Source organism: Dendropsophus ebraccatus, chromosome 11, assembly GCF_027789765.1.
Source record: "Dendropsophus ebraccatus isolate aDenEbr1 chromosome 11, aDenEbr1.pat, whole genome shotgun sequence".
Taxonomy (NCBI): domain Eukaryota; kingdom Metazoa; phylum Chordata; class Amphibia; order Anura; family Hylidae; genus Dendropsophus; species Dendropsophus ebraccatus.
This window is the reverse complement of record NC_091464.1, coordinates 14,754,508-14,780,695: the sequence shown is the minus strand read 5'-3', so window position 1 is coordinate 14,780,695 and position 26,188 is coordinate 14,754,508. Positions and strand designations below refer to the sequence as shown.

The 26,188-nt window shown below is 41.7% G+C and overlaps 19 non-coding genes and 19 pseudogenes across 19 annotated transcripts; all 38 read right to left on the bottom strand.

Annotated features, from left to right (window-relative positions):
• Nucleotides 1-653: 653 nt before the first annotated feature.
• On the bottom strand, nucleotides 654-866 carry LOC138768307 (small nucleolar RNA U3). Its single transcript, XR_011359022.1, has one exon. It is a non-coding gene; the product is annotated as a small nucleolar RNA U3 (small nucleolar RNA).
• Nucleotides 867-1,296: 430 nt separating this feature from the next.
• Nucleotides 1,297-1,501, bottom strand: LOC138768315 (small nucleolar RNA U3; annotated as a pseudogene).
• Nucleotides 1,502-1,675: 174 nt separating this feature from the next.
• LOC138768304 (small nucleolar RNA U3) lies at nucleotides 1,676-1,888 on the bottom strand. Its single transcript, XR_011359019.1, has one exon. It is a non-coding gene; the product is annotated as a small nucleolar RNA U3 (small nucleolar RNA).
• A 429-nt stretch (nucleotides 1,889-2,317) lies between these two features.
• On the bottom strand, nucleotides 2,318-2,514 carry LOC138768362 (small nucleolar RNA U3; annotated as a pseudogene).
• A 182-nt stretch (nucleotides 2,515-2,696) lies between these two features.
• LOC138768280 (small nucleolar RNA U3) lies at nucleotides 2,697-2,909 on the bottom strand. Its single transcript, XR_011358995.1, has one exon. It is a non-coding gene; the product is annotated as a small nucleolar RNA U3 (small nucleolar RNA).
• A 429-nt stretch (nucleotides 2,910-3,338) lies between these two features.
• Nucleotides 3,339-3,535, bottom strand: LOC138768364 (small nucleolar RNA U3; annotated as a pseudogene).
• A 182-nt stretch (nucleotides 3,536-3,717) lies between these two features.
• Nucleotides 3,718-3,930, bottom strand: LOC138768284 (small nucleolar RNA U3). The gene has a single exon (XR_011358999.1). It is a non-coding gene; the product is annotated as a small nucleolar RNA U3 (small nucleolar RNA).
• Nucleotides 3,931-4,359: 429 nt separating this feature from the next.
• Nucleotides 4,360-4,564, bottom strand: LOC138768319 (small nucleolar RNA U3; annotated as a pseudogene).
• A 173-nt stretch (nucleotides 4,565-4,737) lies between these two features.
• LOC138768309 (small nucleolar RNA U3) lies at nucleotides 4,738-4,949 on the bottom strand. The gene has a single exon (XR_011359024.1). It is a non-coding gene; the product is annotated as a small nucleolar RNA U3 (small nucleolar RNA).
• A 429-nt stretch (nucleotides 4,950-5,378) lies between these two features.
• On the bottom strand, nucleotides 5,379-5,583 carry LOC138768349 (small nucleolar RNA U3; annotated as a pseudogene).
• A 172-nt stretch (nucleotides 5,584-5,755) lies between these two features.
• On the bottom strand, nucleotides 5,756-5,968 carry LOC138768295 (small nucleolar RNA U3). The gene has a single exon (XR_011359010.1). It is a non-coding gene; the product is annotated as a small nucleolar RNA U3 (small nucleolar RNA).
• A 429-nt stretch (nucleotides 5,969-6,397) lies between these two features.
• Nucleotides 6,398-6,602, bottom strand: LOC138768372 (small nucleolar RNA U3; annotated as a pseudogene).
• A 173-nt stretch (nucleotides 6,603-6,775) lies between these two features.
• LOC138768306 (small nucleolar RNA U3) lies at nucleotides 6,776-6,988 on the bottom strand. The gene has a single exon (XR_011359021.1). It is a non-coding gene; the product is annotated as a small nucleolar RNA U3 (small nucleolar RNA).
• A 429-nt stretch (nucleotides 6,989-7,417) lies between these two features.
• LOC138768348 (small nucleolar RNA U3) lies at nucleotides 7,418-7,622 on the bottom strand (annotated as a pseudogene).
• A 173-nt stretch (nucleotides 7,623-7,795) lies between these two features.
• LOC138768296 (small nucleolar RNA U3) lies at nucleotides 7,796-8,008 on the bottom strand. The gene has a single exon (XR_011359011.1). It is a non-coding gene; the product is annotated as a small nucleolar RNA U3 (small nucleolar RNA).
• A 429-nt stretch (nucleotides 8,009-8,437) lies between these two features.
• LOC138768347 (small nucleolar RNA U3) lies at nucleotides 8,438-8,642 on the bottom strand (annotated as a pseudogene).
• Nucleotides 8,643-8,815: 173 nt separating this feature from the next.
• On the bottom strand, nucleotides 8,816-9,028 carry LOC138768285 (small nucleolar RNA U3). Its single transcript, XR_011359000.1, has one exon. It is a non-coding gene; the product is annotated as a small nucleolar RNA U3 (small nucleolar RNA).
• A 429-nt stretch (nucleotides 9,029-9,457) lies between these two features.
• On the bottom strand, nucleotides 9,458-9,662 carry LOC138768357 (small nucleolar RNA U3; annotated as a pseudogene).
• Nucleotides 9,663-9,835: 173 nt separating this feature from the next.
• Nucleotides 9,836-10,048, bottom strand: LOC138768313 (small nucleolar RNA U3). The gene has a single exon (XR_011359028.1). It is a non-coding gene; the product is annotated as a small nucleolar RNA U3 (small nucleolar RNA).
• A 429-nt stretch (nucleotides 10,049-10,477) lies between these two features.
• On the bottom strand, nucleotides 10,478-10,682 carry LOC138768346 (small nucleolar RNA U3; annotated as a pseudogene).
• A 173-nt stretch (nucleotides 10,683-10,855) lies between these two features.
• On the bottom strand, nucleotides 10,856-11,068 carry LOC138768305 (small nucleolar RNA U3). Its single transcript, XR_011359020.1, has one exon. It is a non-coding gene; the product is annotated as a small nucleolar RNA U3 (small nucleolar RNA).
• A 429-nt stretch (nucleotides 11,069-11,497) lies between these two features.
• LOC138768352 (small nucleolar RNA U3) lies at nucleotides 11,498-11,701 on the bottom strand (annotated as a pseudogene).
• A 173-nt stretch (nucleotides 11,702-11,874) lies between these two features.
• On the bottom strand, nucleotides 11,875-12,087 carry LOC138768286 (small nucleolar RNA U3). The gene has a single exon (XR_011359001.1). It is a non-coding gene; the product is annotated as a small nucleolar RNA U3 (small nucleolar RNA).
• Nucleotides 12,088-12,516: 429 nt separating this feature from the next.
• On the bottom strand, nucleotides 12,517-12,721 carry LOC138768345 (small nucleolar RNA U3; annotated as a pseudogene).
• A 173-nt stretch (nucleotides 12,722-12,894) lies between these two features.
• On the bottom strand, nucleotides 12,895-13,107 carry LOC138768294 (small nucleolar RNA U3). The gene has a single exon (XR_011359009.1). It is a non-coding gene; the product is annotated as a small nucleolar RNA U3 (small nucleolar RNA).
• Nucleotides 13,108-13,536: 429 nt separating this feature from the next.
• LOC138768361 (small nucleolar RNA U3) lies at nucleotides 13,537-13,732 on the bottom strand (annotated as a pseudogene).
• A 182-nt stretch (nucleotides 13,733-13,914) lies between these two features.
• LOC138768255 (small nucleolar RNA U3) lies at nucleotides 13,915-14,127 on the bottom strand. The gene has a single exon (XR_011358971.1). It is a non-coding gene; the product is annotated as a small nucleolar RNA U3 (small nucleolar RNA).
• A 429-nt stretch (nucleotides 14,128-14,556) lies between these two features.
• Nucleotides 14,557-14,761, bottom strand: LOC138768344 (small nucleolar RNA U3; annotated as a pseudogene).
• A 173-nt stretch (nucleotides 14,762-14,934) lies between these two features.
• LOC138768298 (small nucleolar RNA U3) lies at nucleotides 14,935-15,147 on the bottom strand. The gene has a single exon (XR_011359013.1). It is a non-coding gene; the product is annotated as a small nucleolar RNA U3 (small nucleolar RNA).
• Nucleotides 15,148-15,576: 429 nt separating this feature from the next.
• Nucleotides 15,577-15,781, bottom strand: LOC138768360 (small nucleolar RNA U3; annotated as a pseudogene).
• Nucleotides 15,782-15,954: 173 nt separating this feature from the next.
• LOC138768258 (small nucleolar RNA U3) lies at nucleotides 15,955-16,167 on the bottom strand. Its single transcript, XR_011358974.1, has one exon. It is a non-coding gene; the product is annotated as a small nucleolar RNA U3 (small nucleolar RNA).
• A 429-nt stretch (nucleotides 16,168-16,596) lies between these two features.
• Nucleotides 16,597-16,801, bottom strand: LOC138768343 (small nucleolar RNA U3; annotated as a pseudogene).
• Nucleotides 16,802-16,974: 173 nt separating this feature from the next.
• On the bottom strand, nucleotides 16,975-17,187 carry LOC138768264 (small nucleolar RNA U3). Its single transcript, XR_011358979.1, has one exon. It is a non-coding gene; the product is annotated as a small nucleolar RNA U3 (small nucleolar RNA).
• A 6,689-nt stretch (nucleotides 17,188-23,876) lies between these two features.
• LOC138768342 (small nucleolar RNA U3) lies at nucleotides 23,877-24,081 on the bottom strand (annotated as a pseudogene).
• Nucleotides 24,082-24,254: 173 nt separating this feature from the next.
• Nucleotides 24,255-24,467, bottom strand: LOC138768254 (small nucleolar RNA U3). Its single transcript, XR_011358970.1, has one exon. It is a non-coding gene; the product is annotated as a small nucleolar RNA U3 (small nucleolar RNA).
• A 429-nt stretch (nucleotides 24,468-24,896) lies between these two features.
• On the bottom strand, nucleotides 24,897-25,101 carry LOC138768359 (small nucleolar RNA U3; annotated as a pseudogene).
• A 173-nt stretch (nucleotides 25,102-25,274) lies between these two features.
• Nucleotides 25,275-25,487, bottom strand: LOC138768276 (small nucleolar RNA U3). Its single transcript, XR_011358991.1, has one exon. It is a non-coding gene; the product is annotated as a small nucleolar RNA U3 (small nucleolar RNA).
• Nucleotides 25,488-25,916: 429 nt separating this feature from the next.
• LOC138768318 (small nucleolar RNA U3) lies at nucleotides 25,917-26,121 on the bottom strand (annotated as a pseudogene).
• Nucleotides 26,122-26,188: the final 67 nt, after the last annotated feature.

Below are 26,188 nucleotides of genomic sequence, written 5' to 3'. Positions count from 1 at the left end.
CTTCTCCATTCTAGACTCGTTAAGAGCAGTCAGGTACTCCATGCGGCGAACATCTGCAATTTTAGCCAACAATCGCTCTCGGGACGGGGGGACCGTTGATTTCCAGCAATTTGCTATTAAACATTTGGCAGCCGTGAGGATATGCAGCAGCAACTTAGCTGCAGATTTGCTTAAGTGCTTAGGAGGAACATTAAGAATATAATGAAGAGGGTCGAGCGGCAAATCTATAGATAAGACTGATTGAACAACCTCCTTAACTGATCTCCAGTAAGTCTGTAAGATAGCACAGTCCCAAAATATATGGGGCAGGGTCCCCCGGCCCCGAGAGCAACGCCAGCACATCATGGACACCTGAGGGAAAATGCGGTGTAACAAGTCTGGGGTATGGTACCAGTACATTAAAATTTTGTATTGATTTTCCTTATAGGACACACAAGAGGACGATTTAGCCGCTCGAGACCAAACAATACTCCAGATCTCAGGGGACAGCTCCCTATCCAGATAGGATTCCCAATTGGTCATATATGCATGTTTAGAAGCGGGATCGTCTGCAGAGGGAGTCAAAAGATCATATATGTCTGAAATCAAACCCCTAGTAGCATATCTTTCTTTTAAACTGGTTCAAGGGCAATTTGGTATTTTAACCAAATCTCACCACTCTGAAAAAGCTTTCTTCCTCTACTTCTTTACAAAAGAAGAGTGCAGTCATCAAATGCAGGCAAACACTGCGCCAAACAGAATAGCCAACTGACTTCATGCTCAGAAGAAAGCTCCACATATCATCATAGTGGGGAGTGAGCTTGAACACTTTCAAGTACATTTCTCCCTTCAAAAACTATAGAAATGATCCCTGAAAGCACAGTCCTAAACCCTGAGAGTTTCGGGTTTTTACCAGCCTTGATGGAGTATCCTTTCCACTAAAGGAGAACTCATTTTGGAACATTACAAGTTTGACTTTTGAAACAAGACGTTGGCGTGAAATGCCAATGAGAAGACTATTTTATGAATTTGTTGAGGGTTTACTTGGATAGTGACTGAAACCTCTAAACATTAGTTTGATAAGAAGGCATTTTTAAACATATTTCTTTAAGTCTAAACAAAAATGCATCAATGTGTGGCTATTTTATGAGCCTACTTCCCGAAAAACAACGATAAGAAAAAGGGATAAGCGAAAAAGAGTAAAGCGTAAAAAAAGGAACTGGGAAAAGAAAAACACCTGTTAAAAAGCTTCAGCAAAAGGCTTTAACATCTATTAAGGCTTTCACCCAACAAAACTGTGACTTTTGACCAAACCTCACCACTCTGAACAACCTTTCTTCATCTACATTTTTTGAAAAGAAGGGCACAGTCATCAAAAGCAGACAACCACTGCTGAAGAAAGAGTTGCCGACGCACTTTATGCTCAGAAGGGAGCTTTAAAACGCATCGTAGTTGAGAGTGAGCTTGGACTCTTTGTCAAAGGCACTTCTCCTTCCAAAACCATCCCTGAAAGCAGAGTCCTAAAACGCCAATGATTACCAACAGTTTTTGGCTTAAAGGAATGAAGAAACCATTGCACGCAGGAAGAAAAGAGTTAAAAAGAAGAAAAGCAGTCATGACCCACCGTTTAGGCAGAAGACTCATATCTTTCTTTTAAACTGGTTCAAGGTCAAATTGGGTATTTTAACCAAATCTCACCACTCTGAAAGAGCTTTCTTCCTCTACTTCTTTTCAAAAGAAGAGTGCAATCATCAAATGCAGGCAACCACTGCGCTAAAAAGAGTCGCCAACTGACTTCATGCTCAGAAGAAAGCTCCACATCTCATCATAGTGGGGAGTGAGCTTGGACACTTTCAAGTACATTTCTCCCTTCAAAGACTGTAGAAATGATCCCTGAAAGCACAGTCTTAAACCGACAGAGTTTCGGGTTTTTACCAGCCTTGATGGAGTATCCTTTCCACTAAAGGAGAACTCATTTTGGAACATTACAAGTTTGACTTTTGAAACAAGACGTTGGCGTGAAATGCCAATGAGAAGACTATTTTATGAATTTGTAGAGGGTTTACTTGGATAGTGACTGAAACCTCTAAACATTAGTTTGATAAGAAGGCATTTTTAAACATATTTCTTTAAGTCTAAACACAAATGCATCAATGTGTGGCTTTTTTATGAGCCTACTTCCCGAAAAACAAAGTTAAGAAAAAGGGATAAGCGAAAAAGAGTAAAGCGTAAAAAAGGAAACGGGAAAAGAAAAACACCTGTTAAAAAGCTTCAGCAAAAGGCTTTAACATCTATTAAGGCTTTCACCCAACAAAACTGGAACTTTTGACCAAACCTCACCACTCTGAACAACCTTTCTTCACCTACATTTTTTGAAAAGAAGGGCACAGTCATCAAAAGCAGACAACCACTGCTGAAGAAAGAGTGGCCGACGCACTTTATGCTCAGAAGGGAGCTCTAAAACGCATCGTAGTTGAGAGTGAGCTTGGACTCTTTATCAAAGGCACTTCTCCTTTTTAAAACCATCCCTGAAAGCACAGTTCTAAAACACCACCGATTAACAACTGTTTTTGGCTTAAAGGAATGAAGAAACCATTGCACGCAGGAAGAAAAGAGTTAAAGAGAAGAAAAGCAGTCATGACCCACCATTTAGGCAAAAGACTCATATCTTTCTTTTAAACTGGTTCAAGAGCAATTTGGTATTTTGACCAAATCTCACCACTCTGAAAGAGCTTTCTTCCTCTACTTCTTTTCAAAAGAAGAGTGCAATCATCAAATGCAGGCAACCACTGCGCAAAACAGAGTCGCCAACTGACTTCATGCTCAAAAGAAAGCTCCACATCTCATCATAGTGGGGAGTGAGCTTGGACACTTTCAAGTACATTTCTCCCTTCAAAGACTATAGAAATGATCCCTAAAAGCACAGTCCTAAGCCCTGAGAGTTTCGGGTTTTTACCAGCCTTGACGGAGTATCCTTTCCACTAAAGGAGAACTCATTTTGGAACATTACAAGTTTGACTTTTGAAACAAGACGTTGGCGTGAAATGCCAATGAGAAGACTATTTTATGAATTTGTAGAGGGTTTACTTGGATAGTGACTGAAACCTCTAAACATTAGTTTGATAAGAAGGCATTTTTAAACATATTTCTTTAAGTCTAAACACAAATGCATCAATGTGTGGCTTTTTTATGAGCCTACTTCCCGAAAAACAAAGTTAAGAAAAAGGGATAAGCGAAAAAGAGTAAAGCGTAAAAAAGGAAACGGGAAAAGAAAAACACCTGTTAAAAAGCTTCAGCAAAAGGCTTTAACATCTATTAAGCCTTTCACCCAACAAAACTGGGACTTTTGACCAAACCTCACCACTCTGAACAACCTTTCTTCATCTACATTTTTTGAAAAGAAGGGCACAGTCATCAAAAGCAGACAACCACTGCTGAAGAAAGAGTGGCCGACGCACTTTATGCTCAGAAGGGAGCTCTAAAACGCATCGTAGTTGAGAGTGAGCTTGGACTCTTTATCAAAGGCACTTCTCCTTTTTAAAACCATCCCTGAAAGCACAGTTCTAAAACACCACCGATTAACAACTGTTTTTGGCTTAAAGGAATGAAGAAACCATTGCACGCAGGAAGAAAAGAGTTAAAGAGAAGAAAAGCAGTCATGACCCACCATTTAGGCAAAAGACTCATATCTTTCTTTTAAACTGGTTCAAGAGCAATTTGGTATTTTGACCAAATCTCACCACTCTGAAAGAGCTTTCTTCCTCTACTTCTTTTCAAAAGAAGAGTGCAATCATCAAATGCAGGCAACCACTGCGCAAAACAGAGTCGCCAACTGACTTCATGCTCAGAAGAAAGCTCCACATCTCATTATAGTGGGGAGTGAGCTTGGACACTTTCAAGTACATTTCTCCCTTCAAAGACTATAGAAATGATCCCTAAAAGCACAGTCCTAAGCCCTGAGAGTTTCGGGTTTTTACCAGCCTTGACGGAGTATCCTTTCCACTAAAGGAGAACTCATTTTGGAACATTACAAGTTTGACTTTTAAAACAAGACGTTGGCGTGAAATGCCAATGAGAAGACTATTTTATGAATTTGTAGAGGGTTTACTTGGATAGTGACTGAAACCTCTAAACATTAGTTTGATAAGAAGGCATTTTTAAACATATTTCTTTAAGTCTAAACAAAAATGCATCAATGTGTGGCAATTTTATGAGCCTACTTCCCGAAAAACAAAGATAAGAAAAAGGGATAAGCGAAAAAGAGTAAAGCGTAAAAAAGGAAACGGGAAAAGAAAAACACCTGTTAAAAAGCTTTAGCAAAAGGCTTTAACATCTATTAAGCCTTTCACCCAACAAAACTGGGACTTTTGACCAAACCTCACCACTCTGAACAACCTTTCTTCATCTACATTTTTTGAAAAGAAGGGCACAGTCATCAAAAGCAGACAACCACTGCTGAAGAAAGAGTTGCCGACTCACTTTATGCTCAGAAGGGAGCTCTAAAAGGCATCGTAGTTGAGAGTGAGCTTGGACTCTTTATCAAAGGCACTTCTCCTTCCAAAACCATCCCTGAAAGCACAGTCCTAAAACACCACCGATTAACAACTGTTTTTGGCTTAAAGGAATGAAGAAACCATTGCACGCAGAAAGAAAAGAGTTAAAGAGAAGAAAAGCAGTCATGACCCACCATTTAGGCAAAAGACTCATATCTTTCTTTTAAACTGGTTCAAGGGCAATTTGGTATTTTAACCAAATATCACCACTCTGATAGAGCTTTCTTTCTCTACTTCTTTTCAAAGAAGAGTGCAATCATCAAATGCAGGCAACCACTGCGCAAAACAGAGTCGCCAACTGACTTCATGCTCAGAAGAAAGCTCCACATCTCATCATAGTGGGGAGTGAGCTTGGACACTTTCAAGTACATTTCTCCCTTCAAAGACTATAGAAATGATCCCTGAAAGCACAGTCCTAAACCCTGAGAGTTTCGGGTTTTTACCAGCCTTGACGGAGTATCCTTTCCACTAAAGGAGAACTCATTTTGGAACATTACAAGTTTGACTTTTGAAACAAGACGTTGGCGTGAAATGCCAATGAGAAGACTATTTTATGAATTTGTAGAGGGTTTACTTGGATATTGACTGAAACCTCTAAACATTAGTTTGATAAGAAGGCATTTTTAAACATATTTCTTTAAGTCTAAACAAAAATGCATCAATGTGTGGCTTTTTTATGAGCCTACTTCCCGAAAAACAAAGATAAGAAAAAGGGATAAGCGAAAAAGAGTAAAGCGTAAAAAAGGAAACGGGAAAAGAAAAACACCTGTTAAAAAGCTTCAGCAAAAGGCTTTAACATCTATTAAGGCTTTGACCCAACAAAACTGGGACTTTTGACCAAACCTCACCACTCTGAACAACCTTTCTTCATCTACATTTTTTTAAAAGAAGGGCACAGTCATCAAAAGCAGACAACCACTGCTGAAGAAAGAGTTGCCGACGCACTTTATGCTCAGAAGGGAGCTCTAAAACGCATCGTAGTTGAGAGTGAGCTTGGACTCTTTATCAAAGGCACTTCTCCTTCCAAAACCATCCCTGAAAGCACAGTCCTAAAACACCACGATTAACAACTGTTTTTGGCTTAAAGGAATGAAGAAACCATTGCACGCAGGAAGAAAAGAGTCAAAGAGAAGAAAAGCAGTCATGACCCACCGTTTAGGCAGAAGACTCATATCTTTCTTTTAAAATGGTTCAAGGACAATTTGGAATTTTAACCAAATCTCACCACTCTGAAAGAGCTTTCTTCCTCTACCTCTTTTCAAAAGAAGAGTGCAATCATCAAATGCAGGCAACCACTGCGCAAAACAGAGTCGCCAACTGACTTCATGCTCAGAAGAAAGCTCCACATCTTATCATAGTGGGAAGTGAGCTTGGACACTTTCAAGTACATTTCTCCCTTCAAAGACTATAGAAATGATCCCAGAAAGCACAGTCCTAAATCCTGAGAATTTCGGGTTTTTACCAGCCTTGACGGAGTATCCTTTCCACTAAAGGAGAACTCATTTTGGAACATTACAAGTTTGACTTTTTGAACAAGACGTTGGCGTGAAATGCCAATGAGAAGACTATTTTATGAATTTGTAGAGGGTTTACTTGGATAGTGACTGAAACCTCTAAACATTAGTTTGATAAGAAGGCATTTTTAAACATATTTCTTTAAGTCTAAACAAAAATGCATCAATGTGTGGCTATTTTATGAGCCTACTTCCCGAAAAACAAAGATAAGAAAAAGGGATCAGCGAAAAAGAGTAAAGCGTAAAAAAGGAAACGGGAAAAGAAAAACACCTGTTAAAAAGCTTCAGCAAAAGGCTTTAACATCTATTAAGCCTTTCACCCAACAAAACTGGGACTTTTGACCAAACCTCACCACTCTGAACAACCTTTCTTCATCTACATTATTTGAAAAGAAGGGCACAGTCATCAAAAGCAGACAACCACTGCTGAAGAAAGAGTTGCCGACGCACTTTATGCTCAGAAGGGAGCTCTAAAACGCATAGTAGTTGAGAGTGAGCTTGGACTCTTTATCAAAGGCACTTCTCCTTCCAAAACCATCCCTGAAAGCACAGTCCTAAAACACCACCGATTAACAACTGTTTTTGGCTTAAAGGAATGAAGAAACCATTGCACGCAGAAAGAAAAGAGTTAAAGAGAAGAAAAGCAGTCATGACCCACCATTTAGGCAAAAGACTCATATCTTTCTTTTAAACTGGTTCAAGGGCAATTTGGTATTTTAACCAAATATCACCACTCTGAATGAGCTTTCTTCCTCTACTTCTTTTCAAAAGAAGAGTGCAATCATCAAATGCAGGCAACCACTGCGCAAAACAGAGTTGCCAACTGACTTCATGCTCAGAAGAAAGCTCCACATCTCATCATAGTTGGGAGTGAGCTTGGACACTTTCAAGTACATTTCTCCCTTCAAAGACTGTAGAAATGATCCCTGAAAGCACAGTCCCAAACCCTGAAAGTTTCGGGTTTTTACCAGCCTTGACGGAGTATCCTTTCCACTAAAGGAGAACTCATTTTGGAACATTACAAGTTTGACTTTTGAAACAAGACGTTGGCGTGAAATGCCAATGAGAAGACTATTTTATGAATTTGTAGAGGGTTTACTTGGATAGTGACTGAAACCTCTAAACATTAGTTTGATAAGAAGGCATTTTTAAACATATTTCTTTAAGTCTAAACAAAAATGCATCAATGTGTGGCTATTTTATGAGCCTACTTCCCGAAAAACAAAGATAAGAAAAAGGGATAAGCGAAAAAGATTAAAGCGTAAAAAAGGAAACGGGAAAAGAAAAAGACCTGTTAAAAAGCTTCAGCAAAAGGCTTTAACATCTATTAAGCCTTTCACCCAACAAAACTGGGACTTTTGACCAAACCTCACCACTCTGAACAACCTTTCTTCATCTACATTTTTTGAAAAGAAGGGCACAGTCATCAAAAGCAGACAACCACTGCTGAAGAAAGAGTTGCCGACGCACTTTATGCTCAGAAGGGAGCTCTAAAACGCATCGTAGTTGAGAGTGAGCTTGGACTCTTTATCAAAGGCACTTCTCCTTCCAAAACCATCCCTGAAAGCACAGTCCTAAAACACCACCGATTAACAACTGTTTTTGGCTTAAAGGAATGAAGAAACCATTGCACGCAGAAAGAAAAGAGTTAAAGAGAAGAAGAGCAGTCATGACCCACCATTTAGGCAAAAGACTCATATCTTTCTTTTAAACTGGTTCAAGGGCAATTTGGTATTTTAACCAAATATCACCACTCTGAAAGAGCTTTCTTCCTCTACTTCTTTTCAAAAGAAGAGTGCAATCATCAAATGCAGGCAACCACTGCGCAAAACAGAGTCGCCAACTGACTTCATGCTCAGAAGAAAGTTCCACATCTCATCATAGTGGGGAGTGAGCTTGGACACTTTCAAATACATTTCTCCCTTCAAAGACTATAGAAATGATCCCTGAAAGCACAGTCCTAAACCCTGAGAGTTTCGGGTTTTTACCAGCCTTGACGGAGTATCCTTTCCACTAAAGGAGAACTCAATTTGGAACATTACAAGTTTGACTTTTGAAACAAGACGTTGGCGTGAAATGCCAATGAGAAGACTATTTTATGAATTTGTAGAGGGTTTACTTGGATAGTGACTGAAACCTCTAAACATTAGTTTGATAAGAAGGCATTTTTAAACATATTTCTTTAAGTCTAAACAAAAATGCATCAATGTGTGGCTTTTTTATGAGCCTACTTCCCGAAAAACAAAGATAAGAAAAAGGGATAAGCGAAAAAGAGTAAAGCGTAAAAAAGGAAACGGGAAAAGAAAAACACCTGTTAAAAAGCTTCAGCAAAAGGCTTTAACATCTATTAAGCCTTTCACCCAACAAAACTGGGACTTTTGACCGAACCTCACCACTCTGAACAACCTTTCTTCATCTACATTTTTTGAAAAGAAGGGCACAGTCATCAAAAGCAGACAACCACTGCTGAAGAAAGAGTTGCCGACGCACTTTATGCTCAGAAGGGAGCTCTAAAACGCATCGTAGTTGAGAGTGAGCTTGGACTCTTTATCAAAGGCACTTCTCCTTCCAAAACCATCCCTGAAAGCACAGTCCTAAAACACCACCGATTAACAACTGTTTTTAGCTTAAAGGAATGAAGAAACCATTGCACACAGGAAGAAAAGATTTAAAGAGAAGAAAAGCAGTCATTACCCACCATTTAGGCAAAAGACTCATATCTTTCTTTTAAACTGGTTCAAGGGCAATTTGGTATTTTAACCAAATATCACCACTCTGAAAGAGCTTTCTTCCTCTACTTCCTTTCAAAAGAAGAGTACAATCATCAAATGCAGGCAACCACTGCGCAAAACAGAGTCGCCAACTGACTTCATGCTCAGAAGAAAGCTCCACATCTCATCATAGTGGGGAGTGAGCTTGGACACTTTCAAGTACATTTCTCCCTTCAAAGACTGTAGAAATGATCCCTGAAAGCACAGTCCTAAACCCTGAGAGTTTCGGGTTTTTACCAGCCTTGACGGAGTATCCTTTCCACTAAAGGAGAACTCATTTTGGAACATTACAAGTTTGACTTTTGAAACAAGACGTTGGCGTGAAATGCCAATGAGAAGACTATTTTATGAATTTGTAGAGGGTTTACTTGGATAGTGACTGAAACCTCTAAACATTAGTTTGATAAGAAGGCATTTTTAAACATATTTCTTTAAGTCTAAACAAAAATGCATCAATGTGTGGCTTTTTTATGAGCCTACTTCCCGAAAAACAAAGATAAGAAAAAGGGATAAGCGAAAAAGAGTAAAGCGTAAAAAAGGAAACGGGAAAAGAAAAACACCTGTTAAAAAGCTTCAGCAAAAGGCTTTAACATCTATTAAGCCTTTCACCCAACAAAACTGGGACTTTTGACCAAACCTCACCACTCTGAACAACCTTTCTTCATCTACATTTTTTGAAAAGAAGGGCACAGTCATCAAAAGCAGACAACCACTGCTGAAGAAAGAGTTGCCGACGCACTTTATGCTCAGAAGGGAGCTCTAAAACGCATCGTAGTTGAGAGTGAGCTTGGACTCTTTATCAAAGGCGCTTCTCCTTCCAAAACCATCCCTGAAAGCACAGTCCTAAAACACCACCGATTAACAACTGTTTTTGGCTTAAATGAATGAAGAAACCATTGCACGCAGGAAGAAAAGAGTTAAAGAGAAGAAAAGCAGTCATGACCCACCATTTAGGCAAAAGACTCATATCTTTCTTTTAAACTGGTTCAAGGGCAATTTGGTATTTTAACCAAATATCACCACTCTGAATGAGCTTTCTTCCTCTACTTCTTTTCAAAAGAAGAGTGCAATCATCAAATGCAGGCAACCACTGCGCGAAACAGAGTTGCCAACTGACTTCATGCTCAGAAGAAAGCTCCACATCTCATCATAGTTGGGAGTGAGCTTGGACACTTTCAAGTACATTTCTCCCTTCAACGACTGTAGAAATAATCCCTGAAAGCACAGTCCCAAACCCTGAAAGTTTCGGGTTTTTACCAGCCTTGACGGAGTATCCTTTCCACTAAAGGAGAACTCATTTTGGAACATTACAAGTTTGACTTTTGAAACAAGACGTTGGCGTGAAATGCCAATGAGAAGACTATTTTATGAATTTGTAGAGGGTTTACTTGGATAGTGACTGAAACCTCTAAACATTAGTTTGATAAGAAGGCATTTTTAAACATATTTCTTTAAGTCTAAACAAAAATGCATCAATGTGTGGCTTTTTTATGAGCCTACTTCCCGAAAAACAAAGATAAGAAAAAGGGATAAGCGAAAAAGAGTAAAGCGTAAAAAAGGAAACGGGAAAAGAAAAACACCTGTTAAAAAGCTTCAGCAAAAGGCTTTAACATCTATTAAGCCTTTCACCCAACAAAACTGTGACTTTTGACCAAACCTCACCACTCTGAACAACCTTTCTTCATCTACATTTTTTGAAAAGAAGGGCACAGTCATCAAAAGCAGACAACCACTGCTGAAGAAAGAGTTGCCGACGCACTTTATGCTCAGAAGGGAGCTCTAAAACGCATCGTAGTTGAGAGTGAGCTTGGACTCTTTATCAAAGGCACTTCTCCTTCCAAAACCATCCCTGAAAGCACAGTCCTAAAACACCACCGATTAACAACTGTTTTTGGCTTAAAGGAATGAAGAAACCATTGCACACAGGAAGAAAAGAGTTAAAGAGAAGAAAAGCAGTCATGACCCACCATTTAGGCAAAAGACTCATATCTTTCTTTTAAACTGGTTCAAGGGCAATTTGGTATTTTAACCAAATATCACCACTCTGAAAGAGCTCTCTTCCTCTACTTCTTTTCAAAAGAAGAGTGCAATCATCAAATGCAGGCAATCACTGCGCTAAACAAAGTCACCAACGGACTTCATGCTCAGAAGAAAGCTCCACATCTCATCATAGTGGGGAGCGAGCTTGGACACTTTCAAGTACATTTCTCCCTTCAAAGACTATAGAAATGATCCCTGAAAGCACAGTCCTAAACCCTGAGAGTTTCGGGTTTTTACCAGCCTTGATGGAGTATCCTTTCCACTAAAGGAGAACTCATTTTGGAACATTACAAGTTTGACTTTTGAAACAAGACGTTGGCGTGAAATGCCAATGAGAAGACTATTTTATGAATTTGTAGAGGGTTTACTTGGATAGTGACTGAAACCTCTTAACATTAGTTTGATAAGAAGGCATTTTTAAACATATTTCTTTAAGTTTAAACAAAAATGCATCAATGTGTGGCTTTTTTATGAGCCTACTTCCCGAAAAACAAAGATAAGAAAAAGGGATAAGCGAAAAAGAGTAAAGCGTAAAAAAGGAAACGGGAAAAGAAAAACACCTGTTAAAAAGCTTCAGCAAAAGGCTTTATCATCTATTAAGCCTTTCACCCAACAAAACTGGGACTTTTGACCAAACCTCACCACTCTGAACAACCTTTCTTCATCTACATTTTTGAAAAGAAGGGCACAGTCATCAAAAGCAGACAACCACTGCTGAAGAAAGAGTTGCCGACGCACTTTATGCTCAGAAGGGAGCTCTAAAACGCATCGTAGTTGAGAGTGAGCTTGGACTCTTTATCAAAGGCACTTCTCCTTCCAAAACCATCCCTGAAAGCACAGTCCTAAAACACCACCGATTAACAACTGTTTTTGGCTTAAAGGAATGAAGAAACCATTGCACGCAGAAAGAAAAGAGTTAAAGAGAAGAAGAGCAGTCATGACCCACCATTTAGGCAAAAGACTCATATCTTTCTTTTAAACTGGTTCAAGGGCAATTTGGTATTTTAACCAAATATCACCACTCTGAAAGAGCTTTCTTCCTCTACTTCTTTTCAAAAGAAGAGTGCAATCATCAAATGCAGGCAACCACTGCGCTAAACAAAGTCACCAACGGACTTCATGCTCAGAAGAAAGCTCCACATCTCATCATAGTGGGGAGTGAGCTTGGACACTTTCAAGTACATTTCTCCCTTCAAAGACTATAGAAATGATCCCTGAAAGCACAGTCCTAAACCCTGAGAGTTTCGGGTTTTTACCAGCCTTGATGGAGTATCCTTTCCACTAAAGGAGAACTCATTTTGGAACATTACAAGTTTGACTTTTGAAACAAGACGTTGGCGTGAAATGCCAATGAGAAGACTATTTTATGAATTTGTAGAGGGTTTACTTGGATAGTGACTGAAACCTCTAAACATTAGTTTGATAAGAAGGCATTTTTAAACATATTTCTTTAAGTTTAAACAAAAATGCATCAATGTGTGGCTTTTTTATGAGCCTACTTCCCGAAAAACAAAGATAAGAAAAAGGGATAAGCGAAAAAGAGTAAAGCGTAAAAAAGGAAACGGGAAAAGAAAAACACCTGTTAAAAAGCTTCAGCAAAAGGCTTTAACATCTATTAAGCCTTTCACCCAACAAAACTGGGACTTTTGACCAAACCTCACCACTCTGAACAACCTTTCTTCATCTACATTTTTTGAAAAGAAGGGCACAGTCATCAAAAGCAGACAACCACTGCTGAAGAAAGAGTTGCCGACGCACTTTATGCTCAGAAGGGAGCTCTAAAACGCATCGTAGTTGAGAGTGAGCTTGGACTCTTTATCAAAGGCACTTCTCCTTCCAAAACCATCCCTGAAAGCACAGTCCTAAAACACCACCGATTAACAACTGTTTTTGGCTTAAAGGAATGAAGAAACCATTGCACGCAGGAAGAAAAGAGTTAAAGAAAAGAAAAGCAGTCATGACCCACCATTTAGGCAAAAGACTTATATCTTTCTTTTAAACTGGTTCAAGGGCAATTTGGTATTTTAACCAAATCTCACCACTCTGAAAGAGCTTTCTTCCTCTACTTCTTTGCAAAAGAAGAGTGCAATCATCAAATGCAGGCAACCACTGTGCAAAACAAAGTCGCCAACTGACTTCATGCTCAGAAGAAAGCTCCACATCTCATCATAGTGGGGAGTGAGCTTGGACACTTTCAAGCACATTTCTCCCTTCAAAGACTATAAAAATGATCCCTGAAAGCACAGTCCTAAACCCTGAGAGTTTCGGGTTTTTACCAGCCTTGATGGAGTATCCTTTCCACTAAAGGAGAACTCATTTTGGAACATTACAAGTTTGACTTTTGAAACAAGACGTTGGCGTGAAATGCCAATGAGAAGACTATTTTATGAATTTGTAGAGGGTTTACTTGGATAGTGACTGAAACCTCTAAACATTAGTTTGATAAGAAGGCATTTTTAAACATATTTCTTTAAGTCTAAACAAAAATGCATCAATGTGTGGCTTTTTTATGAGCCTACTTCCCGAAAAACAAAGATAAGAAAAAGGAATAAGCGAAAAAGAGTAAAGCGTAAAAAAGGAAACGGGAAAAGAAAAACACCTGTTAAAAAGCTTCAGCAAAAGGCTTTAACATCTATTAAGGCTTTGACCCAACAAAACTGGGACTTTTGACCAAACCTCACCACTCTGAACAACCTTTCTTCATCTACATTTTTTGAAAAGAAGGGCACAGTCATCAAAAGCAGACAACCACTGCTGAAGAAAGAGTTGCCGACGCACTTTATGCTCAGAAGGGAGCTCTAAAACGCATCATAGTTGAGAGTGAGCTTGGACTCTTTATCAAAGGCACTTCTCCTTCCAAAACCATCCCTGAAAGCACAGTCCTAAAACACCACCGATTAACAACTGTTTTTGGCTTAAAGGAATGAAGAAACCATTGCACGCAGGAAGAAAAGAGTTAAAGAGAGGAAAAGCAGTCATGACCCACCATTTAGGCAACAGACTCATATCTTTCTTTTAAACTGGTTCAAGGGCAATTTGGTATTTTAACCAAATCTCACCACTCTGAAAGAGCTTTCTTCCTCTACTTCTTTTCAAAAGAAGAGTGCAATCATTAATAGCAGGCAACCACTGCGCAAAACAGAGTCGCCAACTGACTTCATGCTCAGAAGAAAGCTCCACATCTCATCATAGTGGGGAGTGAGCTTGGACACTTTCAAGTACATTTCTCCCTTCAAAGACTATAGAAATGATCCCTGAAAGCACAGTCCTAAACCCTGAGAGTTTCGGGTTTTTACCAGCCTTGATGGAGTATCCTTTCCACTAAAGGAGAACTCATTTTGGAACATTACAAGTTTGACTTTTGAAACAAGACGTTGGCGTGAAATGCCAATGAGAAGACTATTTTATGAATTTGTAGAGGGTTTACTTGGATAGTGACTGAAACCTCTAAACATTAGTTTGATAAGAAGGCATTTTTAAACATATTTCTTTAAGTCTAAACAAAAATGCATCAATGTGTGGCTTTTTTATGAGCCTACTTCCCGGAAAACAAAGATAAGAAAAAGGGATAAGCGAAAAAGAGTAAAGCGTAAAAAAGGAAACGGGAAAAGAAAAACACCTGTTAAAAAGCTTCAGCAAAAGGCTTTAACATCTATTAAGGCTTTGACCCAACAAAACTGGGACTTTTGACCAAACCTCACCACTCTGAACAACCTTTCTTCATCTACATTTTTTGAAAAGAAGGGCACAGTCATCAAAAGCAGACAACCACTGCTGAAGAAAGAGTTGCCGACGCACTTTATGCTCAGAAGGGAGCTCTAAAACGCATCGTAGTTGAGAGTGAGCTTGGACTCTTTATCAAAGGCACTTCTCCTTCCAAAACCATCCCTGAAAGCACAGTCCTAAAACACCACCGATTAACAACTGTTTTTGGCTTAAAGGAATGAAGAAACCATTGCACGCAGGAAGAAAAGAGTTAAAGAGAAGAAAAGCAGTCATGACCCACCATTTAGGCAAAAGACTCATATAATTCTTTTAAACTGGTTCAAGGGCAATTTGGTATTTTAACCAAATCTCACCACTCTGAATGAGCTTTCTTCCTCTACTTCTTTTCAAAAGAAGAGTGCAATCATAAAATGCAGTCAACCACTGCGCTAAACAGAGTCGCCAACGGACTTCATGCTCAGAAGAAAGCTCCACATCTCATCATAGTGGGGAGTGAGCTTGGACACTTTCAAGTACATTTCTCCCTTCAAAGACTATAGAAATGATCCCTGAAAGCACAGTCCTAAACCCTGAGAGTTTCGGGTTTTTACCAGCCTTGATGGAGTATCCTTTCCACTAAAGGAGAACTCATTTTGGAACATTACAAGTTTGACTTTTGAAACAAGACGTTGGCGTGAAATGCCAATGAGAAGACTATTTTATGAATTTGTAGAGGGTTTACTTGGATAGTGACTGAAACCTCTAAACATTAGTTTGATAAGAAGGCATTTTTAAACATATTTCTTTAAGTCTAAACAAAAATGCATCAATGTGTGGCTTTTTTATGAGCCTACTTCCCGAAAAACAAAGATAAGAAAAAGGGATAAGCGAAAAAGAGTAAAGCGTAAAAAAGGAAACGGGAAAAGAAAAACACCTGTTAAAAAGCTTCAGCAAAAGGCTTTAACATCTATTAAGCCTTTCACCCAACAAAACTGGGACTTTTGACCAAACCTCACCACTCTGAACAACCTTTCTTCATCTACATTTTTTGAAAAGAAGGGCACAGTCATCAAAAGAAGACAACCACTGCTGAAGAAAGAGTTGCCGACGCACTTTATGCTCAGAAGGGAGCTCTAAAACGCATCGTAGTTGAGAGTGAGCTTGGACTCTTTATCAAAGGCACTTCTCCTTCCAAAACCATCCCTGAAAGCACAGTCCTAAAACACCACAGATTAACAACTGTTTTTGGCTTAAAGGAATGAAGAAACCATTGCACGCAGGAAGAAAAGAGTTAAAGAGAAGAAAAGCAGTCATGACCCACCATTTAGGCAAAAGACTCATATATTTCTTTTAAACTGGTTCAAGGGCAATTTGGTATTTTAACCAAATCTCACCACTCTGAAAGAGCTTTCTTCCTCTACTTCTTTGCAAAAGAAGAGTGCAATCATCAAATGCAGTCAACCACTGCGCTAAACAGAGTCGCCAACAGACTTCATGCTCAGAAGAAAGCTCCACATCTCATCATAGTGGGGAGTGAGCTTGGACACTTTCAAGTACATTTCTCCCTTCAAAGACTATAGAAATGATCCCTGAAAGCACAGTCCTAAACCCTGAGAGTTTCGGGTTTTTACCAGCCTTGATGGAGTATCCTTTCCACTAAAGGAGAACTCATTTTGGAACATTACAAGTTTGACTTTTGAAACAAGACGTTGGCGTGAAATGCCAATGAGAAGACTATTTTATGAATTTGTAGAGGGTTTACTTGGATAGTGACTGAAACCTCTAAACATTAGTTTGATAAGAAGGCATTTTTAAACATATTTCTTTAAGTCTAAACAAAAATGCATCAATGTGTGGCTTTTTTATGAGCCTACTTCCCGAAAAACAAAGATAAGAAAAAGGGATAAGCGAAAAAGAGTAAAGCGTAAAAAAGGAAACGGGAAAAGAAAAACACCTGTTAAAAAGCTTCAGCAAAAGGCTTTAACATCTATTAAGCCTTTCACCCAACAAAACTGGGACTTTTGACCAAACCTCACCACTCTGAACAACCTTTCTTCATCTACATTTTTTGAAAAGAAGGGCACAGTCATCAAAAGCAGACAACCACTGCTGAAGAAAGAGTTGCCGACGCACTTTATGCTCAGAAGGGAGCTCTAAAACGCATCGTAGTTGAGAGTGAGCTTGGACTCTTTATCAAAGGCACTTCTCCTTCCAAAACCATCCCTGAAAGCACAGTCCTAAAACACCACCGATTAACAACTGTTTTTGGCTTAAAGGAATGAATAAACCATTGCACGCAGGAAGAAAAGAGTTAAAGAGAAGAAAAGCAGTCATGACCCACCATTTAGGCAAAAGACTCATATCTTTTTTTTAAACTGGTTCAAGGGCAATTTGGTATTTTAACCAAATCTCACCACTCTGAAAGAGCTTTCTTCCTCTACTTCTTTTCAAAAGAAGAGTGCAATCATCAAATGCAGGCAACCACTGCGCAAAACAGAGTCGCCAACTGACTTCATGCTCAGAAGAAAGCTCCACATCTCATCATAGTGGGGAGTGAGCTTGGACACTTTCAAGTACATTTCTCCCTTCAAAGACTATAGAAATGATCCCTGAAAGCACAGTCCTAAACCCTGAGAGTTTCAGGTTTTTACCAGCCTTGATGGAGTATCCTTTCCACTAAAGGAGAACTCATTTTGGAACATTACAAGTTTGACTTTTGAAACAAGACGTTGGCGTGAAATGCCAATGAGAAGACTATTTTATGAATTTGTAGAGGGTTTACTTGGATAGTGACTGAAACCTCTAAACATTAGTTTGATAAGAAGGCATTTTTATGGTTCAAAATATTTTTATTTTCATGAATTTTCATACAAGAAACATACAGTCATATTGGCAATGAACAAGGTATGAAGCCAAACAGCGATGCGTGCACACCAACAAATGCAAGAAGAACGCGATCCATAGTATTAACAGTGTTAACAATGAAAACACGATGAGAACGGAACGCAGCACACTCTAGTGCATGCCATACCCAATGCATTCCCCCAACTTAAGGAGTTCACTATGTGTGAAGAGTAGAGCTGAAAAGGAGGGATTAAAAGAAGAAAGAACAGAAAACGGGAGGCCATGCTTACATTCTGCAACGCATCATTATACCTAAATGTTATGAATACCGTTCCTTTACCCTAACCTAAGGGCAAGAGAAATGGAAAGAAAAAACCAAGAACTCCATCAACAACAAAAAAAAAGGGGGCATGGGGGGGGGGAACCCCCCATCCACCACGGATAACAAGACAAACATATATACGAAAGGGAAGGGGGGAAAGGGAGACACACAGGGGACAAACAGGGGGGAAGGAAAGGAGGGGGAAGGGAAAGAATCCACCGCGCCAAATCCATCAGGTCTCCGATATCCTTAAGAAGTCACAGCCTACCCCCTTAAAGCGTAGGCCCCGCCAACCATGTGGCAAGCTCCGGAGACTCTTTAAAGAGAATCCATGATCTCCATCTACGATTAAATTTGGACCCTATATTATGTTCCTCAGACCTCAACTCCTCCATACGCATGATTAGGTTAAAGGCCTCTACCCAGTTGCTTCGGGAGGGGGGAGCCTGTGACTTCCACAATCTCGGTATAATCTGCCGGGTTGCCACCAGGAAATACCCCAGGAGATCCTTCTTGATTTTGGAAAGAGGGCCAGGCAACACAGAGAGAAGAGCCATTTCTGGAGTAAAGGTTATGGATGACCCTGTAACCTTGTTGTATAGGTCCTGAACCCCTCTCCACAACAAGGCCACCGGTGCGCAGGACCACCATATATGCGTCATGGAACCCACCGCCGAGGAACATCTCCAACATTGGTTGGACACTGAGGGATACATTTTATGTAACTTTTCTGGTGTCCTATACCATTGGGTTAGAATTTTGTAGTTGAGTTCCTGAAGTCTACTGGACACTGATAATTTATGTGTCAGAATAAAAGACTTAGACCACTCTTCATCGGTAAGCTCTCTACCCAGTTCTCCATGCCAGGCGGCCTGGAACCCCAAGGGCAGGTCCCCTGTCCCTTCAGAAATAAGAATGCCATATATCAGTGAGATGGTGTGTGTAGGGGCCTCAGTGGCCACACAGAGGTGTTCAAATGATGTCAAGGAGGCTGTCAACACCGCCAAGGGAGCCAAGGACCTAATTTTCCCTTTCAATTGCAGATAATGAAGCCACACGCCCCCCCGCATGGGTCCCTCGCCCCTGATGTCATTCAGGGATCGGACCCCTGTCGGGCATAACACATCTCGCACCCTCGGCGTGATAGAGTCCCCTCCAGGAAATAGAGGAGAGCCATGTAAAAACTGAGGGAAGTGCGGGTTCCCTAACAGTGGGGTGAGTGGGCCAGGGATAGTGGCAAAGCCATTTTTAACTGCGAAGCGTCTCCAGGCCCTGAAAAGGGTGGACAGCATAGGCGATAGCCCCAGATCCCCCACCGCCACTGCACCAGGAATCCAAAAGACTCCCCTAGCCTTATGCGCATTAATCGAGTGTTCAATCTCCACCCATAGTTTAGAACGACCATGATGGTGGAGATCCAACACACAGGTGGCTATAGCCGCTCTATGATAGAGAGTGAAATCCGGTATGGCAGCTCCACCCCTATGTTTTGCCCTGACCAGTAAGGCATGTCCAAGTCTAGCCCTGGAGTTCCCCCATATAAATTTAGAAGCGAGTCGTCGGAGCTTCCTCAGGAAAGAGCCTGGAACACTCAGAGGAACCGTCTGAAAGACATATAAAAACTTGGGTAGGGAGTCCATTTTCAGTGCGCTCATTTTACCAAACCACGATAATGGTAGGGAGCTCCAGTGTTGAAGATCCTTCTCCATTTGGGCCAATATAGGTTTGTAATTTAGCTCAAAGAGAAGGGTTGGATCGGCCGGTATCGTCACCCCCAAGTATTTAATGTGATCAGACCTCCACCTGAATGGGAAGCTATCCCGCAGAGCCTCAACCTCCCCGGCTGGAACTGTGATGTTCAGGATATCTGACTTTTGAAGATTCACTCTAAAATTACTTAGCACCCCGAAAGTCTCAAACTCTTTTAATACACTAGGGAGACTGAGTCGCGGAGAGGACAGGTAGAGTAGTAAGTCATCAGCGAACAGGGAGAGCTTATGTTCTCGCTGTCCCACCTGCACCCCACGCACCGAGCCATTCCCCCTAAGAGCATTGGCCAATGATTCCATTACCAGTATGTACAGGGAGGGGGATAAAGGACATCCCTGTCTGGTGCCATTCGAAACCCCAAATGGACCAGACAGGGAGCCGTTAACTCTGACCTGAGCAGAGGGCCCCTTGTATAAGGCCATGATACGATCTATAAATTTAGGGCCCAACCCAATAGCTCGCAGCGTCGCCTCCAGGAAGCCCCAATGGACTCTGTCAAATGCCTTCTCGGCGTCAATGGATAAGAGGCACAGGGGGCTTCCCGAGAGGCGGGCTCTGGAGATCAGGGAGATTGTTTTGATAGTATTATCTCGTGCCTCCCGGCACGGAACAAATCCCACTTGTTCCAAGTGAATCATGCCTGGTATATGTGGTTGTAAGCGTAGAGCCAGCATTTTAGAGTAAATCTTCAAATCAATATTGATCAAGGATATGGGCCGGAAGTTCCCGCATAGCGTGAGATCTTTGCCAGATTTTGGCAACACCGTTATGTGTGCCCTAAGGGCCTGCGTAGGGAAGGGACAGTCCCCCGAAATAGCGTTGAAGGCAGACAACATTAAAGGAGCCAAGGACTCCCCAAGAACTTTATAAAATCTAGGAGTAAGCCCGTCAGGGCCCGGGCTTTTGCCTGCCTTCAACGCCTTCAAAACAACTGCCATCTCCTCCGACGTGAAGTCCCCCTCCATGGCAGCGGCCTCAGGAGCGGGAATCTGTGCCGGCGCATGTTCCGCCAAGTAAGCATCTCTGTCCGCTATCATATCTGGAGACTCGCCACTCCCCGTCTGCAGGTTATATAGGGAAGAATAATACCTCCGGAATTCCTCCAGGATCTCAGAGGTGGAGTGCACTACACCCTTAGAGGGGGAGTGAATAGAGAACAGGTATGACTGGGATGCTCTAGGATGTAATGTTCTTGCTAAAAGCCTGCCACTCTTATCCCCATATTCGAAATAATTGCATCTCATTTTATCACGAAAGCACAGGGATCTTTTATCTAAAATGGATAAGATGGCTTGTCTAAGAGAAAGGATCTCAGCAGTTAGGGCAGATGTAGGTGTGGACTTGTTTGACGTCTCTCTGTGGTCAAGATCCGCCAGCAGCTTCTTTAACCTGGCAGCGTTCTCCCTCTTGAGACGTGCGCCATGGGAGACAAAAATGCCCCTGAGAACACATTTAAGCGCTTCCCACTTAATTGGTGGACTTGTGGGATCCTCTGCATGGACTCTCTCAAATTCGGCTATGGCCTTTTTGATGTCAGAGAGGCAAGGAATGTCATTTAGGAGATTATCATTCAGGCGCCAATTATAACCTCCCGAGCGGGGGAACGCCTGTCCAAAAGATCCCAAAACTGGGGCGTGATCAGACCACAGAAAGACGTCAATGGAGGCTCTAGGACCACAGTCCAGAAGGGCATGGGAGATAAAAAGGTGATCTAGCCTACAGTAGCTGTTATGGGCCTGGGAGTGATGACTATAATCCTTGACTCCCGGGTGCAACAACCTCCAAAGGTCGACCAGGTGCAGTCGGGACAGCTCCTTTTTAAGTCTACGGATGGCATTCTTAGGGACAGAGGACCTACCTGTCGAGGAATCCAGGACTGGGTCGAAACATAGGTTGAAGTCCCCACCCAAGGCAATATTGGAACCATCTGCAAAGTTCGCTAGCTCCTGCAGCACTTTGAGGCCAAAGGCCACTTGTCCCTGGTTTGGGAAGTAAACATTGGCAAGCGTTAACACGGTAGAAGATAACTTAATTTTCACAAATAAAAATCTGCCCTCAGTATCCCGTTTCGTATCTATGATCTCGTGCTGTAGCGCCTTATGCAATGCGATAGAGACACCACAAACCTTCCTATCGGGGTGAGTTCCATGAAGCCAAGTGGTGTAGTATTTGGAGGAGCATTTCGGAGTATTTTGGGCTGCAAAATGCGTCTCCTGAAACATGGCCACCATTACTCTTTTCTTGTGCATGCGGTACAAGATTTGTCCCCGTTTTGAGGGATTATTGAGGCCCCTGACATTATATGTACAGATTGTTACACTAGCCATAAGGATGGACTAAGGAGCGGCATAGCATAAGACCTCTTTTCTGGCCGGCAATAGGGGAGAAGGAAAAAAGGAAGTAAAAGGAATGGAGGGAAAAAGAGGGGGGGGAGGAAAGGGAGAGGGGGGGGGAGAAGACGAACCAGACACGGACAGACCAACACAAGACAGGCATAACAAACACAGAAACATCACAATACGCCTAATACGAAGGAACTAACAAACAAAATTGAGACAGAGCGTCTCTAAGGCACCCTAATAGACTAATGTCTCTGACAGCCTTTGCTGTCTACCCTATGTGGGGAAGAGGAAGGTCAGGCGGGAAGCAACGTATCCCCCTCCACCATAATAAAATAACCTTATATATAACAATAAATTCAGCAAACTATATAATCAAAGCTAATTCATCAACACCCTGCAATACATGAAAAGAAATGCAAACAAATATGCAGCAGAAAGTGTTCATGGTGTCTTCTCCCTTTGACGGCGCGCCTTCCGCTGGGATCTAGGTTCCACCCGCTGCCAACTCTCTCCTGGTGGTGGAATGGGCAAACTGCAGACCGATGGCCAATCAGGGAGTGACAGCATAGGGATTTCAAACGTTCCTAGAAATTGAGGAAGGTCCCCCAAGGACCGAAACACAGCCGATTTCCCATCCTTCCTGGCATGCAATTGGAATGGGTAACCCCATCTATAGGAGATATCTTTCTCGCGGAGGGCTGTCAGGATGGGACGCACCGCCTTGCGCAATAGCAAAGTACGTCTCGCCAGGTCCGGTAGCAGAATCACCGAGCAACCCTTAAAAGTCAGTTCCTTGATCTCTCGCGCCCTGTGAAGGATAGCTTCCTTTTCTTTATAGAAATGGATCCTGCAGATTATGTCACGTGGGCGCTGTGGATCTGTGGGTTTAGGGCCCAGGGTGCGATGTAAGCGATCAATCTCTATCTTGTGTTCTGGGGGACTCTGCAGCAGATCAGAAAAGAACTCCATAGCCCATTCCTCTAGTAGCGCTGGGCCTATCTCCTCAGTCAGGCCTCTTATACGCAAATTGTTGCGACGGTGGCGATTCTCCAAATCGTCAAGATGGAGCTGCATCTCCGCAATCTGAGTGGCATTATGGAGAATCGCTTGCCTGTGCTGATCAAGAACAGTATATGTCCGTTCCTGGGCCTCTTCGGCCTCCACAAGCCTGTGGCCCAGTGAATGTAAATCTTTATGAATGGCGGCCAAGTCCTGTTTATGGGACGCTTCCAAATTGGCAAAAAGAGAGTTCATCTCAGATCTGGTGGGCATAGCCTTAAGATGTGCCTTCCAGTCCCAAGCATCGTCCTCTGTATCTCCCCTCTGCCTCCCCGGACTGACCTGTGCTGGTATAGTCTCCTGTGAGGCCGCAACATGTGCCCAAGATGGCGCCCGTGGCGCAGCTGAATATGACGGGCCGCGTGGCGAGACGACCGTGCCTGAGGGTCCAGCCGCTGGAGGGGAGCGGGTCCTCTCTGCTCTCCCGGGATAATCATCTGCCAGGCTGGATGCGTCTGTCCCCGCCGGGGACGATGCCGAGCAGGAAGGAGAAGATGGCGCCCTCCCGGCCTGCGAGCCCGCCATCTCGTCCGGCTCAGGGTTCGTGCGGGTGCTGCGGAGATAACGCTCCATAGAGCCCAAGCTGTCAGCTGGATTGAGGCCGCGGGTGTTCCTACGTCTCCTCCGATGCATTCGGGTGTTGCTGTGGGAGATAAGTATTGCTGAGAGCAGATGTTTTAGTGGAGAGGGACCGGAGCTCAAGCTCTGTGCTGCTCACTCCGCCATGTCCAGGCCACGCCCCAAGAAGGCATTTTTAAACATATTTCTTTAAGTCTAAACAAAAATGCATCAATGTGTGGCTTTTTTATGAGCCTACTTCCCGAAAAACAAAGATAAGAAAAAGGGATAAGCGAAAAAGAGTAAAGCGTAAAAAAGGAAACGGGAAAAGAAAAACACCTGTTAAAAAGCTTCAGCAAAAGGCTTTAACATCTATTAAGCCTTTCACCCAACAAAACTGGGACTTTTGACCAAACCTCACCACTCTGAACAACCTTTCTTCATCTACATTTTTTGAAAAGAAGGGCACAGTCATCAAAAGCAGACAACCACTGCTGAAGAAAGAGTTGCCGACGCACTTTATGCTCAGAAGGGAGCTCTAAAACGCATCGTAGTTGAGAGTGAGCTTGGACTCTTTATCAAAGGCACTTCTCCTTCCAAAACCATCCCTGAAAGCACAGTCCTAAAACACCACCGATTAACAACTGTTTTTGGCTTAAAGGAATGAAGAAACCATTGCACGCAGGAAGAAAAGAGTTAAAGAGAAGAAAAGCAGTCATGACCCACCATTTAGGCAAAAGACTCATATCTATCTTTTAAACTGGTTCAAGGGCAATTTGGTATTTTAACCAAATCTCACCACTCTGAAAGAGCTTTCTTCCTCTACTTCTTTGCAAAAGAAGAGTGCAATCATCAAATGCAGGCAACCACTGTGCAAAACAAAGTCGCCAACTGACTTCATGCTCAGAAGAAAGCTCCACATCTCATCATAGTGGGGAGTGAGCTTGTACACTTTCAAGTACATTTCTCCCTTCAAAGACTATAGAAATGATCCCTGAAAGCACAGTCCTAAACCCTGAGAGTTTCGGGTTTTTACCAGCCTTGATGGAGTATCCTTTCCACTAAAGGAGAACTCATTTTGGAACATTACAAGATTGACTTTTGAAACAAGACGTTGGCGTGAAATGCCAATGAGAAGACTATTTTATGAATTTGTAGAGGGTTTACTTGGATAGTGACTGAAACCTCTAAACATTAGTTTGATAAGAAGGCATTTTTAAACATATTTCTTTAAGTCTAAACAAAAATGCATCAATGTGTGGCTTTTTTATGAGCCTACTTCCCGAAAAACAAAGATAAGAAAAAGGGATAAGCGAAAAAGAGTAAAGCGTAAAAAAGGAAACGGGAAAAGAAAAACACATGTTAAAAAGCTTCAGCAAAAGGCTTTAACATCTATTAAGGCTTTGACCCAACAAAACTGGGACTTTTGACCAAACCTCACCACTCTGAACAACCTTTCTTCATCTACATTTTTTGAAAAGAAGGGCACAGTCATCAAAAGAAGACAACCACTGCTGAAGAAAGAGTTGCCGACGCACTTTATGCTCAGAAGGGAGCTCTAAAACGCATCGTAGTTGAGAGTGAGCTTGGACTCTTTATCAAAGGCACTTCTCCTTCCAAAACCATCCCTGAAAGCACAGTCCTAAAACACCACCGATTAACAACTGTTTTTGGCTTAAAGGAATGAAGAAACCATTGCACGCAGGAAGAAAAGAGTTAAAGAGAAGAAAAGCAGTCATGACCCACCATTTAGGCAAAAGACTCATATATTTCTTTTAAACTGGTTCAAGGGCAATTTGGTATTTTAACCAAATCTCACCACTCTGAAAGAGCTTTCTTCCTCTACTTCTTTTCAAAAGAAGAGTGCAATCATCAAATGCAGTCAACCACTGCGCTAAACAGAGTCGCCAACTGACTTCATGCTCAGAAGAAAGCTCCACATCTCATCATAGTGGGGAGTGAGCTTGGACACTTTCAAGTACATTTCTCCCTTCAAAGACTATAGAAATGATCCCTGAAAGCACAGTCCTAAACCCTGAGAGTTTCGGGTTTTTACCAGCCTTGATGGAGTATCCTTTCCACTAAAGGAGAACTCATTTTGGAACATTACAAGTTTGACTTTTGAAACAAGACGTTGGCGTGAAATGCCAATGAGAAGACTATTTTATGAATTTGTAGAGGGTTTACTTGGATAGTGACTGAAACCTCTAAACATTAGTTTGATAAGAAGGCATTTTTAAACATATTTCTTTAAGTCTAAACAAAAATGCATCAATGTGTGGCTTTTTTATGAGCCTACTTCCCGAAAAACAAAGATAAGAAAAAGGGATAAGCGAAAAAGAGTAAAGCGTAAAAAAGGAAACGGGAAAAGAAAAACACCTGTTAAAAAGCTTCAGCAAAAGGCTTTAACATCTATTAAGCCTTTCACCCAACAAAACTGGGACTTTTGACCAAACCTCACCACTCTGAACAACCTTTCTTCATCTACATTTTTTGAAAAGAAGGGCACAGTCATCAAAAGCAGACAACCACTGCTGAAGAAAGAGTTGACAACGCACTTTATGCTCAGAAGGGAGCTCTAAAACGCATCGTAGTTGAGAGTGAGCTTGGACTCTTTATCAAAGGCACTTCTCCTTCCAAAACCATCCCTGAAAGCACAGTCCTAAAACACCACCGATAAACAACTGTTTTTGGCTTAAAGGATGAAGAAACCATTGCACGCAGGAAGAAA